General features: G+C 54.8%; 1 protein-coding gene across 6 annotated transcripts in view; it reads right to left on the bottom strand.

The window, feature by feature from the left end:
* Positions 1-13723, bottom strand: part of PALLD (palladin, cytoskeletal associated protein) — a 365135-nt gene that overhangs the window by 57415 nt on the left and 293997 nt on the right. For 2 of the 6 annotated variants that reach the window (XM_027548917.1, XM_027548915.1), the window contains exon 1: positions 12654-12748. The exons of 3 other annotated variants lie outside the window; for them this stretch is intronic. The gene's annotated coding sequence lies outside the window, so the exon portion shown is untranslated. Of the gene's footprint in view, positions 1-12653; positions 12749-13723 lie in introns of those variants that run through there. One more of the 6 variants, XM_027548918.1, reaches the window with a different exon arrangement.

Below are 13723 nucleotides of genomic sequence, written 5' to 3'. Positions count from 1 at the left end.
GATCAGGGTGCCTGAGTCAGCTCTACTGCTAATGAGCAGTCTCCTAACATTTTGGGATGCTGTTCTCTTCCTAATTTTTTTCAAAAGGAATATTCATTGCAGAAGTTCAAGTCTCAGAAAGTCAAAGTGCTTGGACAATGAAGTAAAGTGGAGAGTCTTCCCCTAAACCACCCAGCCTCCCAGCTCCCCTGCCCCACCGCAGGGGCCGGCACTGCTTGTACTCAGAGCTCTCTCCCCAGGGCCTCCATGTGGGTACCTGCACACAGCTCCCAGTTTGCTGGTTCTGTGTGTTGAAAGCAGCCGGATCGCATGTGTGCATCTTCCTTGGTGACGTTTCATCTTCCACGACTGTCAGGGACACCCCTCTGCGTCAACCCCCAGCTGAGCAGGCACAGACAGGCCATGCCTTATCAAGGGCACACGCGTCCTCCTCAAGGGCTCACTAGCACGAGCCGTGACGATCTTTGTTCAATGTGAGCACTCACTTTTAGCTTTCTATGGGAAAAGTTTCCAGACACTGTCAGATCAAGGGTGTGTGAATTTCAGTTAATGAGCGCAGCCACGCTGCCCTTGAGAAGATCTTATGACCCTATCTTTATCTGTAAAAGGATTGAATGTTCTAACTGAACATTCAATGCAGCTCAACTGAGACACTTTAAAGCCAGAATAGGGTGGCACTGAAACCCAGCCGCCTGTCAGCAAGTCCACTCCTTCTAAGCCCTGTCCTCACGAGCAAGTATCGAGACTGTTTGTTTCGCTTTGGTCTCAGTTGCCGAAGAACGCTTTTCCCCTTGGCAGCTCTGCTAGCCAGAAATGGAAGTGCCGCTTCGTCCATAAGCGGGTAAGAGACGGCTCCTGGCATCTGCTGCGCCATCACTTTCCACTCTCCCTTGTTTAAGGGACAGAACACTCCCTCACAGTGTGGGTCTCAAATTCAGTGCCTGTCAGAGTCACTCAGGCCTCAAGGACCCACCCTCAGGGCTTCTGATTCGCTAGGTCTGGGTTTCTAAAGATTTTCCAGGTGATGATGGTGTGCGGAGCATGGCTTTTCAGGATGCTCTTTAGTCACTGGGTGTGTTTGTGTGCTGTTGCTTCAGTCATGTCTGATTCTGTGACCCCATGGACTGTAGCCTGCCAGGCTCCTCTGTCCACAGGATTCTCCAGGCAGGAATACTGGAGTGGGTTGCCATGTCCTCCTCCAGGGGATCTTCCTGACCCAGGGATGGAACCTGAGTCTCTTATGTCTCCTGTGGTTCCTACACTGCAGGCAGGTTCTTTGCTGATGAACCACGGGGGAATCGCTAGGCATAAATCTGCAGTTCAAGGACCACCACCTGACTCTGAGAAGACTGAATTTACGGGAGTTTGGATAACAGTCAGTTACCATTAACTACAACACCAAGCCTTCTCTCTGCTCCAGGTCACCACTGGGCAGGAACAAGCCAGCTGCCCCGCCCACGTGGACGGGTCACCGAGTCCCCCTTCTGCCCCACGTTCACTCTGCACAGGAACTGGGACTTAAGTGCATGTAACACAACCGCAAGAGAATTCCACCTCTTTGCGCTTCTCACAAAGGAACTGTTGACCAAATGGTAAAAGGGACTGACACTGATGCCTTCTGCTAATCACCAGGTACGTACAGATCCTTAAATGACCCGCCTCAGACTCAGCTCTCAGTGACCCATGTTCTCAGTGACCCACGTTCTGAAAGCAAACGGGAGAAAACAGGCGATGGGAAACTGAACCTCCCCTGTGGGTGCACGCAGTGGACCACAGGGCATTGCCACAGACTTCCTGTCCTAGGTCTGGTATCTGAGAACGACTGTGCAGCAGGTGTGGAGGCGAATCAAAGAACAGCTTCATGTTCTGTACTTGTGACAGGATGGTGGATTCTGCTGGAAGGAAGAGTGCAGGTCGTGGGACAAAGACCCAGAACTGCAAGGCACACGTCACACCACAGGCTCTTCACCTGTCAGGTGTGACCCAGCAGACTCACAGTGGGTTTTCAGAGCACACTGAACTCACGTTACAGTGGACGGTTTAGTGACGAAACGACCGGAGGGCCGTCAGCCAGGGGGAGAAGACAGAGGTGCAGAGACGCCTTCCTGGAGCATGGATGCACCATCTGCAAGGCCAGGCAGAGGCGGTGCCTCAGCCCTGCCCCACCCTCTTGGAAGGGGCTCCTTGGGCACATCGGCACTGTCCGGGCGGGCAGGCCCACGAAGGTCCAGGGCCATGTGCTGTACTGTCCTCTAAGGCTAAGCCTGTGCTTCTGGCCAACGCCTTCCAAGTCTTGGTCAGTTGAGTTTTTTATTTGAATAAATCTTTCTTTAAAAAGATTTTTAAATGATTTTAGAGTTTTTTAAACTCCTATCTTATAGGTGATCAAAATCAGACACTACTGAAGAAAGTGACAAGTAGGTCCCGATTCCTTTTGAAAGCCTCTGGAGAGGGTCTACAGCCCCGTGCTCGGTCTGTGAACGTGGCCCTCTGGCAGAGCGATCTGCACATTTCCTGTGACTCTGGCGTGCGAGCCTGGCCAGGCCTTCTTACCCACTCCCCACGGGGCCCTGCTCTAGCCACGAAGCTGAACACCCCATTGTCCTGCACACACACGGCCTCTGGACCTGCCACTCAGCGGCCTTCTGCACCCACGGTCACTTAAGCCAACTTCCCCCGCCACGCCTTGCTTGCTGTCTCCCCAACCCTTCCTGCCCCAGGAGGGCTGGTCGTGCTCCTCCAAGGCCTCCTCATCATCCACTTCCACTGCAGGCCTCCCCCCACCCCTACTGACTCGGGGCGGGGGGCAGGGTATGTGCTCCCCGAGTCAGGGTCAGTGCCCAAGTCTCTGCTGAGTGGCTGACACTAACTCGTGCGCTCACTTTTTAAAGCATAAGGAGAGGTTCCCTGTACGTCTTCCTGTGTTCCCTGCATGTCCACCGTGTCACATCTGGAAATCATCCTTCCTGATTAGGAAGCTGGCAGGGAAGACAGGCCGTGGAAAGTCACAGCTCAGGTTCCGTGGCACAGCTGTTTCCCCCTCACTGAGTCTAACAAAGCTCAGGTCATGTTAGAACTCCGAGGGTGCCACCACAGGATGCCAGGCAGTGAGGTCTTGTGTTGTCAGACTCAATACAGAAGTACACTAAACACTCTGAAAATGGACAGTACCGTTAGGTATCTGCTGAATCAACGTATAAAGAAGTCATCTGCACTCAGGTATCGAGACAGGCCAGCCAGGAATTGCCTCTACCACCAGGCACGTCCGCTCATGAGAGCCAATTCCTGATGCAATTGAGTCACGGCTTTCTGGAGGGCTTGCGGCCGAAGGCGGAACAGAAAGAAACACAGAGCCTGTCTGCCTATGGACGCGTAGCTGCTTGGCGGCTGATGACGCGGGTAAGTGCATCGACAAGGCCAGCTTCCTGCTTGCAACGGGAAGCAGAGTGCCGAGACACGGCCGGACCTGCCCTCGGCGCCAACGCAGGCGCCCGTGGAGATGCTGCGGCGATGCCTGTGGCAGTGGGAGGGCCCCAGGCTTGGCAAGGTGTGCAGCTGTGGCAGGAAGTCTGGGTTTGCGCACTACCGCTTCTGGCCCAGGTGCCAGGTCCTTGGCCTGGGCTTGCTCCCCACTGACATCACTGGATCCATGCCACGCCCCACTGTGGCCTCCGCATTTGATGAGCCCCGTTTTCCAGCTCGGCTGCGTCTCCCAGAACCTAATATGGAAGACCTCTGAGTCACGGGCTGGACCGCCTCGGCGGTTAAAAAATAGCAGAGCGTTTACTAACCACACTTGGCAACCAGCGCCCGTTCAAGGAGGCTGCCTGCTCCACAGCACCGCTGCCCAGCCTGGCAGCTCTGACCATAGCGAGGACCACCCAGTTCTGTGCATCCCGGGGTCCAGCGCATGGGACCTCCGAAAATCAAAGGGAAACCTGAAACGCTCTCTCTAAAGTATGAGAACATCACTAGAGCTCAACAGAGAAGACCAGCTCCTGACCAGGTGGAACCAGAGATTTCTGCAAACTTTCTTGAGGCCTGGCTTAGAGGTTACAGCAACTCCTTAATTATCCTGTGTTTCCCAAATTATACTCTATCTGAAGGGTGTTATCTCCTGAAATATAAATCAGCACACAATGTTCCAGGAGGCTTGGCGGTACATCTCATTTTTGCTACATGGTGCACAGCAGTGAGTCTTGCGGCAGACACAATTCCCTTCCGGCAAGGCCGCAGGGCCAGGCTTAGAGTGTGGAGCTGGGTCAGTCGACACGGTGTATCTCCCTGGTCACCATGCACCATGAAATACATGCACAGCTAACACGGCTGCACATTTGTGTGAACACCACTTTCACCATCCTGGGTAACGGGAACCTGAGGTGTTTGTGGAGCTTTTCTTTCTCACAGCCTTTTGCTGATGATGCACAGGCTGATACTCTGAACGAGAACATGGCACTTCCTGTCTGAGATCCAAGCTTTTCCTGGTCTGAGACCCGGGAACCGTATCCCAGAGTCCTCAGTGTTCAGTCCAGCTCCCCTGGAGAGCAGGCTGACGAGGGACAGAGGTGGGCGAGAGGCTGTTATCTCTGTCCCCATACAGCTCAGGGAGCCTCGGGGCATCTCAGCCAGCCTGCTCCTCTGTGGCAGGACAACAGAAACGGGGGCCAACGCCGGGGCTCCGGGGGGACAGCCGGCTGTGCACGGCCCGAGCCAGAAGGACCTGCTCGTCTGAAGACTGGGTCTCTGTGGCTGGTTCAGGAGGCAAAAGGGGGTGACCTGAGAGCGACAGAGCAGAAGGTCACAGGTGCATGTCTAGCCTGCAGCGCATCATCAATGAGGCAGACCTCCACTACGCGCAGGCCTGCGGGTGGCTCTGGCCAACACCAGGAAGCCCGGACAGTCAGCCCGACCTGTGGCTGCAAACACCGCAGCCTTCAGTCTATCTGCCGGGAACTGCAGTGCCCACAGGGCGTCCGTGACTCCTAATTTCAGCTGATGCCTGCTGGCAACAAAAGTGATTGTCTGGCTTTTTTTTTAAATTAATGAAAATTGCAGAAGAGAAACTATTTGAAACCAGACCTAATTACACTGATGGAAGGATGAATGGATTATTTCAAAGTCAGAACAGGATCCAAAAGCCACTTTGTAAGAGACTCAAACCAAAGATTGAGAGCAGCCTCCCCGGACACTCAGCCTTCACTGCAGTGTCAGCCTGGCCGTGCGACTCTGGGACTGCACACAACTGCTCTCTTACGTCAAACGCAGGAGGCCGTTATCGCTGCACAGCACAGCTACGGCACTCTTCACTATCAGTGTACGTTTCAAATACACCCCGATTACAGATTCAGGTAAAGACAGTAGTAAAACCGAACTCACTGGGGCACTGAGTAAACACTCAGGAGTCCAGTCTGATTATCCCTCTCTCTATTCACATTTCAGAGAAGTATTTGGCTTAGTAACCAGAGAAGATCAAAACAATGGGAGTAGAAAGAAAATAAACCCACAGGTAGAAGGAGCCCCAGGCAGAGGGGCAGAGCCACGTGGGTCCTGCTTGGGAGCTACAGGGGGTGGGGGGAGGGAACCCTCCCAGAGGCCTCCACGAGCACTGCGTCCCCAAGTGAGTCCGGAATTCTCAACATGTAACATTGGACTCTACCAGATCTGCCATGTGTGAGGAAGCCCCCAGGAAACCCTGCAGCCATGTGGGGTGCACACTTCCAATGGAGCAGACCCCAACTCCACCCTTGTGGGGTGGGGGAAGAGCTGAAAAGAGAAACCGGCAGGAGCCAGGGGACCGGCCCCTCCTGCAGCTTCAGGAAGTCTTGGCTGAGTGCATGCGTCACACTGTCAATCTGTCCCGTGGAGCGCAGGACACCGGCCCCGCCCAGCACCCCTGCAGGGAGCACGAAGGTCCTGAACTGTGACATGAACGGGAGTCTGGCCTCATACCCAGCCCAGGGCCCCACACTCTCGACCTTGATATGCCTGTCATGGGTGGGGCTTTCCTCAATCTCCAAGTATCAACTCATTTCACATAATTTCTCACTCGTTGGTACCCTGGAGCAAGGATGCCCACTGGGGTAGAGAAAGTCTGGCAGCTTTGTGCGGGTGGAGGGCACTGGAGCACACAGTGGCTGCGGAGTGGCTCTGAGGGGAAGCAGTACGATTCTATCTATCTGCAAGCTGACAACCCCGCCTCCCCCCAGCCTACGCAGGAAGAGGGGCCAAGGATGCTGAGCTTGGACCACTTCAGTCGCATCCCTGGAGGATGCTTCTGCCTTGCAAAGAGACCTGCGGGGTCAGGTACCACTTTCTCTTGCAAATAAAAGTTCCCCTTGGGGCATCCCTGGTGGCTCAGTGGCAAAGAATCCGCCTGCCAATGCAGGAGACACAGGTTGGATCCCTGATCTGGGAAGATCCCACACATCTCGGAGCAACTAAGCCCATGCACCACAGCTCCTGGGCCTGTGCTCCAGAGCCTGGGAGCCACAACTATTGGAGCCCATGTGCCCTAGAGCCCGTGCTCACGAGGGAAGCCACCAGAATGAGAAGCCCACACACAGCACCTAGAGAACAGCCCTTACTCTCCACAACTAGAGAAAAGCCTGCGCGGCAACAAAGACCCACCACACCCTAATTTTTTTTTTTAAAGCTCCCCTTAGAGAGACGACACTCAGCCCCTTGTCCCCTGTCTGAGCACCGGACCCCACCTGCCAAGGCAGTTTACAGGTGCTGGTGCAGTGTGCGCGCACACTCTGTATGACACAACCGTGTGAACCCCGAGAAAAGCATGGAGGGCACCCGGATTTGCTTCTCGCTTGGTAAGTGCCTCAAACAGATACTTGTACACATCCTACACAAACACTTCCATGTATAGTTAAGAAGACAGGTGGAAAACGACGCTTTACCAGGAGAAACCACAAATTTCTCCAACTCCAGTTCTGAGTTAGTTCACCTGTGGTTTTACTGGACATGCTTTACTTCAATGCTCTTTCACTGAACAGGTTTTTCAGACCAGAACTTAGTCAGGTGACAGGATCTTCATGCCACTTTCCAACACTGGGAGTCCCATGTCCCCACTCTCCGCTCTCCTTTGGGGCAGGGCCACTCCTCCCAGGAATTATCTGTGGTGACAATCCTGCAGCTCTGCTCAACTCCGACCTCCCGGAACACCGCACACGGCTGTTCACTTGCCTCCCGGTCACCTCTCTGGTCCAATACGCCATCTGCCTTTCCCTCAGGGCTGCTCCAACTCTTGCCCTCGCTCACTGCCCAGCAGGACCCTGGGCACAATGCCCCCTCATCACTCACACACCACCAATGCTAAGTGCAGCTAAGCTCACCTTCTAACTAGAGAATGAACGATGACTGCAAACCCTTCAATCAATTCCTCTGCCACCAGCTCACTGAGACCACAGAGCACAGGCACCACTCAGAGCAGTGAAGCTTCCTTCAGGTCCCTGCCAGACAGCAACACAAGAGTGCACAGTTGAGAGCGGTCTCACAGTCCAGACTCGACCTCAGCGTTCCAGAGAGGAGCGGGGCTCAGGGAGAGAACCACCAACAGAAGGAGCTGCTGTCTCAGCTGCTGTATCAGAGCACCCCAGAGCAGGGAGCAATCACTGACGATCAGGGTAGGAGATATGCAATGACATTTCTGGGTCAGTGTGCAGAAGGTGGACTGCAACAGTCACTCAGCAGACACTGAACTGACCACCATCTACCAAGTGTAGGCTCCACTCCATGTAAGGCACACAGAACAGCAGACCTTCCCCTCTGGAGGTCCAGGGGACGGTGAGTCTCTGGGGTCCAGGACAGACCACCAGTCAGGTGCAGGCGCCTCTCCAGGTGACCGTCATACCTCCTCTCGGCAAACACCCACTCCTACTTGCAGGCAAAGACCTGCTTCCTGCTTCACTGAGACAGGAAGACCACCCGCCCCTCCACCCACCCCCCTGCCCCACTGCTACACCTATCCATGCTACCCCTGGCGCGCGGACCCCACCTACTTTCCAGAACCACAGATGAGCCATCTATCTGAGGTGCTCGATGAGGCGTTCTGACCCAGGCTGTCCCTGTGTCTCTCCGGAGCTCTGGTGGACGAGGTCAAGCCCTTGGTCCACATGCCTGGGTGCCTCCCCAGGCACCTGGCTGGGATGTTAGGCCGAGAGCGGCTGCACTGTAACAGCCGCTTCTATAAAGTGCCAGGCCCTGCCTGGAGGAGCAACGCCGCCCCACTCACTCCCAGACTCACTCTGTCTGTCCACAGCCGCTCCTCCGCCTGTCTCCTGCCTCCCTGGACAGATGCCCAGCCTTGCAGCTGCTCCTTCCGCCGGGGTCCATCCCCTCCTCTGCCCTCAACCCCAGCACAGCACTGGCTGCAGCCCTGGATGGTTAGCTCACTTCGTTTATGGCTTGCTTCCCATCACTAGGGGACAAGCTGCATGAGGGCAAAGGTTTTGCCTACTCAGGTGTCCATGTGGGTCCTGACTTTCTTCCCAGAGTCCAGCCAGGGCCTGGGGCTTGGGAAGTGTCCAGCAAGACCTGTCCAGCCCTGTCTCTGCAGACCTGCTGGCTCTGGGTAAACTCTTACCCACTCACTTGCATCATTTTTAAGATGGAGATGCTGACAGTATTTACTATGTGGGATTACGGTGAGGATTAAATGACATAAAGTATGTTACACACTGTGGCACACTTTCTGGTAGGAGGTAAGTGCTCAATGGTATTTACAATATGGTTATTCAGAATATTATAATTATACAAGAGCATTCAAATTATCTGAACCCAGGAGAAATTTGTTTGGGACTTTCGTGCACTGGTATCAAAAATGAATGAGTGAATGAATAAAACACCTGGGACTTTTCTTTCTTTTATTAAAGATTCTGAACCTGACTTCACAGACACTGAACGCGCAATCCAGCAGTGATGATGCGCAGGCTCTAGAGGAAAGATGTTCACAGTAACGAGGTCATGTCGACCATCAGGCAGCCCCCACTGACGGGCCATCAGAGGAGAGCCCGGCCTGCCTGGTGGACCACTGGGCTCACCGTGCCCACCCACTCTGGGGCCAGCTACAGCTATGCCCCCCCACGCCCCAAGCTCTGTGGCTCCAGGGTGGGGTCTCTGTGGGCACAAGGGGAGGATGAGAGGAAATGTGTCTTTCTAGGTGCCTTTATCTTCGAGGGTTTAAATGGAGAAACAGAAGGTGGGGGCTGGCCACTGTTGCTGGAATTAGAATCTAGAAAAAAAATAAATCAAGTCGGAGTTCTGAGTGCATTGCCCACAAACCTGTGTTATCTATGTGGCTCCATGCTATGGTTTCACTAACAAAGCAGAATGATCTGACCTGTCCCGGGAACCCAACCACAGGGGACATGGTTCCACCAAAGAGTTTTCAGAGTTCCCAGTGAAGGATTTACAGACACACATTCCCCACATAGCCCATCCTAAAGTGGACGGCGCTTACAGTTCATGTGCCACGAAGAGTGGGCCAGCGTGCACACTCTGTGCCCAGAGGTCCAGGGCTCCTCCTTCCCACGGGGTGTGGGCACCTGGTCCCCATTCTAGACAGCCGGCCACGTGGCCCTCGGGGTCCGGAGAGTGGTAGCTGGCTCCCCAAGTTTCCTTCCTCCCCCAGCCACAGGTGTCAGTTCTTTTTAACATGGTTTTGTATGTCTTATCGCTCTGTTTTGAAAACGTCTATGTGGAAAAAAATTAGAAAGTTTTACCAAGAACTCCTAAACTTTGCTCATTTCTCTGGCTGACACACTTGGCCTGAAAAGGGCAGCTTCTCCCTCAGGGGGAAATCTTTCCCATCAAATAAGCCTTTCCGCTTTCCCTAAGTCCAGGCCACGCTGACACCAGTGCCTTCCTTTCCTGCAGCGGAGGCACTCTAGCAGCTGGGCCACCGTGTACCAGGTGGGCTGACACGGAGCTGCCGTGAGCAAGCACCCGCATTCTCAGCCCACCTCCTGGTCCTTGGGATCCACACACGCAAGTCAGAAGGGCAAAGGTCACCCATCACCATCAACTGTAAAGCCCTGCCAGCAGCGCAGATGTCCTGGTGAGGGGGAAAGGGCCTTCCGTGATCGGGGGCGGGGCTGCAGAAAGCCATACAGGGCACTGGCGTCAGCAGTCGTCTCTCCCTCTTGACCCCTCAGGCCTGCCTTCCTGCTGCTTCCCCTCCTGCCTCTCCTACAAGCCCCAGCTCTTGCTCTCTCCTGGAGGAAAGGGTTCTCACCCAGCACCTCTCATCCTTCATCCTTCCACACAACCTGACCAGAGCTGCCCCAGGAGACAAACCTGACCGAGTGCAACCCTGCAGGGCATTTCCAGAGCCAGCAACCTGGGAAGCAGAGAGGGGAAGGCCCCAGGCCCACTCTGCGTCCACCAGCTTGCATCTTTACGATCTGGTGGCATTCCACTCCCCGTGTCTCCGAAGAGCTGACATGCATGAATGCAAGAAGATGTTCACACGAAAATGTGCTCAGTGACATACTTTTGTAGTGTATATTCAGTGTCTACTTCCCTCATTTGCTTGAAGAAGAGAATTACTTTGCCACCTAAAGAAGAGTAGGCAGCCTGAGAAATAAACCTCCGTTGCCCAGTGTCTATCTGGATCTTCTGAAACATGCTGAAAAAGCACATTACACGTTGATATGAAACTGTTTACATGAAATACACACAAAGAAGATGGCGATGTCTAAAACATATCTTCATTGTTCCGAACGACTGTGAATGGAATCTGGAAACTGGGGGAAGAAAATCAACAATTGTTTGGACAGTCAATAGTTGTGTGAATGAATTAGTAACTTTTTAAAAATAATGACTCCAGCATCTTGAGCAACATAGACTCCTTGATAATTTCCAGGAAATACTTCATAAATCAGTAATAATGAGTGATTTTAAATATAATGGAGTGTAAGACTTACTACGGTCTACGGAAAATATTTTGGGAAAAAAAAAAGGCACTATTTTCAAAAGTAATACAAAGATCACAGCTCTTGAGAAAATAACACAATAAAGTTTTTCAAGATCAAGATCAATGCAACGTGGTAGGTGGCATTCCACCGGTACTACAAGAGTCAACTGAAACCCAGAGCCCACAAGCCTATAATGAAGCGCCGCAGGGCTCCTTTAACTAGGACACGGACCCATTGTTCCCCAAGTCGGTGTCCTCACCTGGGAACTCTCTGAGTGTGTACTTATTACACCATTCCATCAGGCAGGCTACTGACCAGACCAGCTGTCGGAGTATTATGATTCATGGGTTTCACAGCCACAGAAGACAAAGTTGTGTTATTGTCAATCATCTACTCCCAAGTCTTCACCCAGAGCACAGAGCGTTCACACAGCCAACAAGATAGTGAGGCTGCTCACATGCCTAGTTTCTTAGGGATGTGGTGTGGGCTCCAGGCAACATCCCCTCCTCCCTCGTATTCAAAACACAAAGTAGACTAAACACTAAGTAACTCTTATTTTGTACAAAATAAACAGAATAAACAAAAATACAGCTAAGGGGTAAGTTGGAAAGCATGTTGATCATATATTGATTACACAGTGGGTATCTATTTCTGATACAGTCACTCCTTGGAGTGACTCCTTGGTCACTCCAAGGCACAGGGTCGCCTACTTTTACTAAACCAAACCCGGGAGAACAGACCAGGGAAAAAACAAAATTCAGTCAAACCTCTCATCACTAAATCAAAGCTCACCAGCTTTTCAGGAGAAAAAGCCTTTCGTTGGTGATGAGAAAAGTCAGTAAAAAGTTGATGACTTTGTATTGTGTTCAGAAGCAAACCAACATCCACTCCCTGGACGACCAATCCTTCCTCAGGCAGTGGCAGTTACTGCGACAAGACCTTTCATAATACCAACCAAGAATGTGTTCTCCAGGGCAGAGCCCAGCAGTGTCCGAGGCCCGAGGACCACTGCGAGCCGGGTGTGGGGGAGGGGTGTGGAGGTGAGGGAGGGGGGGAGGTGAAGAACGGGGGGAGGGGTGGAGCAGGATGGGAAGGGGCGGCCCTCCCCGCGCACGCCACCAGGGAGACTCTGCGTCTTCCCGCCTCCCAGGCCAGGGTGTGTCCACTCTGCCCGTCCCTGGGACCCTGGGACCCCAGATCTCAAGTAGCCCGGGCTTGTCCAGGCTCCTGGAGACCCAGTTCAGACGAGTTCGGAGCGCAGAGAGCCCGGCTCGGCTGGGGCCTCGGGGCGTCCCCTGGCGAGCACGGTGGCTCCGGACCCAGCACACTCGCCGCCCACAACCTCACCCCTCTCCGCGGGGAACCAGACCTGGGCGGCGGGGGTTCCTAAGCTCCGAGCGCACGGCTTCCCGACCCCGCGCCCCCGGCCGGCCGGCGCCTCCTCCCTAGACTTGGGACTCTTGGCGCGCCGGCGCCTGCAGAGAGCAGCGTGAAGAGAGGGCCGAACTCCCCCGGCCGCCCGCGGCGGAACGAGGTCACCCGCGCCCCCTCCCCGCAGGCTGCCCGCGGTCCACGGCCGTCCCCTACTCTTTGGCCCCGATCCTGTCCCAGGCGCCCGGGCTACGCTCCGCCCGCAGGGCCGGGAGGACTCCGCGGGCCGCGGCGGGCTGGGCCCTGGGCTGCCGCCCCCCAACCATCCCCTCTTCCCCGTCCGCAAGGCCGCCCTACCTGCCGTCCGGCTGCGGCTCGCCGCTCCGGACCCTCAGAGCCACGGGCCCAGGACCCGCGGGCAGCGCGCGCGCCTGCCGGGGTGCCTCCGGAGGCCGGACACCCCGCCCTAGCGCCTGGGCAATAAGAGTCTGCGGGGGAGGGGGCGGGGCGGGGCGGGGGCTGCGCTGGTGGGGAGGGGAAAGAAGGGGGCGGGAGAAGGGGGCGGAGGGGAGTGGTGGGGAGGAGAGAGAAGGGGACGGTGGGGAGAGAAGGGGGCGGAGGGGAGGGCCCGGCGGAAGGCAGCCCCCCAGCCCCCGCGCCCCCCGGGTCGGTCCCGAGTCCCGGGCAGCACTGGGACAAATGGGCTTTCGGGAAACTTCCAGGAGTAATGGATAACGGGAAAGAATTCCACCTTTTTTCTAAGCCAAGAGGGATGTCGGCTGCCTGCCCGGTGATCTGCCCCAGGTTTTTATCTCCTTTATGAGCGCGGTTAGTCCCTGGGCTCCGGGCACATTCCAGCGCCCCGGGCGGGGGTCCAGGGTTCAGCCCCCAGCCATCAGTGCCATCAGAGTCGGTGCCTCGCGTAAACCCCACAGTACAAAGATCGTGTGGAAGGCTTCTTTCTTTTTGAAGGGGGAGTTCAGTTCGGGGATACTTTGTAGGCTTGCACGAATCCGTTCACTCTGTTCGCTTATCAATGAGTAACTGAATTCAGGGCCCTGAGGGTGAGAAGCGCTGGGCGGGCCGGTTTCGCAATGTCTCAGGAATGCGGTCCCTGTCCTGTGATTTCTCGATCATAAACTTCTAGAGGCCCCAAGTCACTTGGTTTAACCCGGTACGCAGGGATTTCTCTGGAACTGTTTCCAAGGAGGAAATGGACTCCTAAACTCCAGACTTCCTCATGTAAAACGTGTGGCTTTCGGTGGACTCCACCCTAAAGCCGAGTGGGTGTCTTCTCCTGTCACTAACCCAGCTCAGGACCCTGGCTCTTGGCGTCCCTGAGCAGTTGGGTCAGCAGTTATTTCTGGCCTGTTCCTCCTACACAGCACCCGCTCCTTGACCATCAAAGCCACAGCTCTCCTACTAAC

Source organism: Bos indicus x Bos taurus, chromosome 8 (genome assembly GCF_003369695.1).
Source record: "Bos indicus x Bos taurus breed Angus x Brahman F1 hybrid chromosome 8, Bos_hybrid_MaternalHap_v2.0, whole genome shotgun sequence".
In the NCBI taxonomy this organism is placed as follows: Eukaryota; Metazoa; Chordata; class Mammalia; order Artiodactyla; family Bovidae; genus Bos; species Bos indicus x Bos taurus.
Note: the sequence above shows the minus strand (reverse complement) of the source record. Positions and strands in the feature narration are given on the sequence as shown.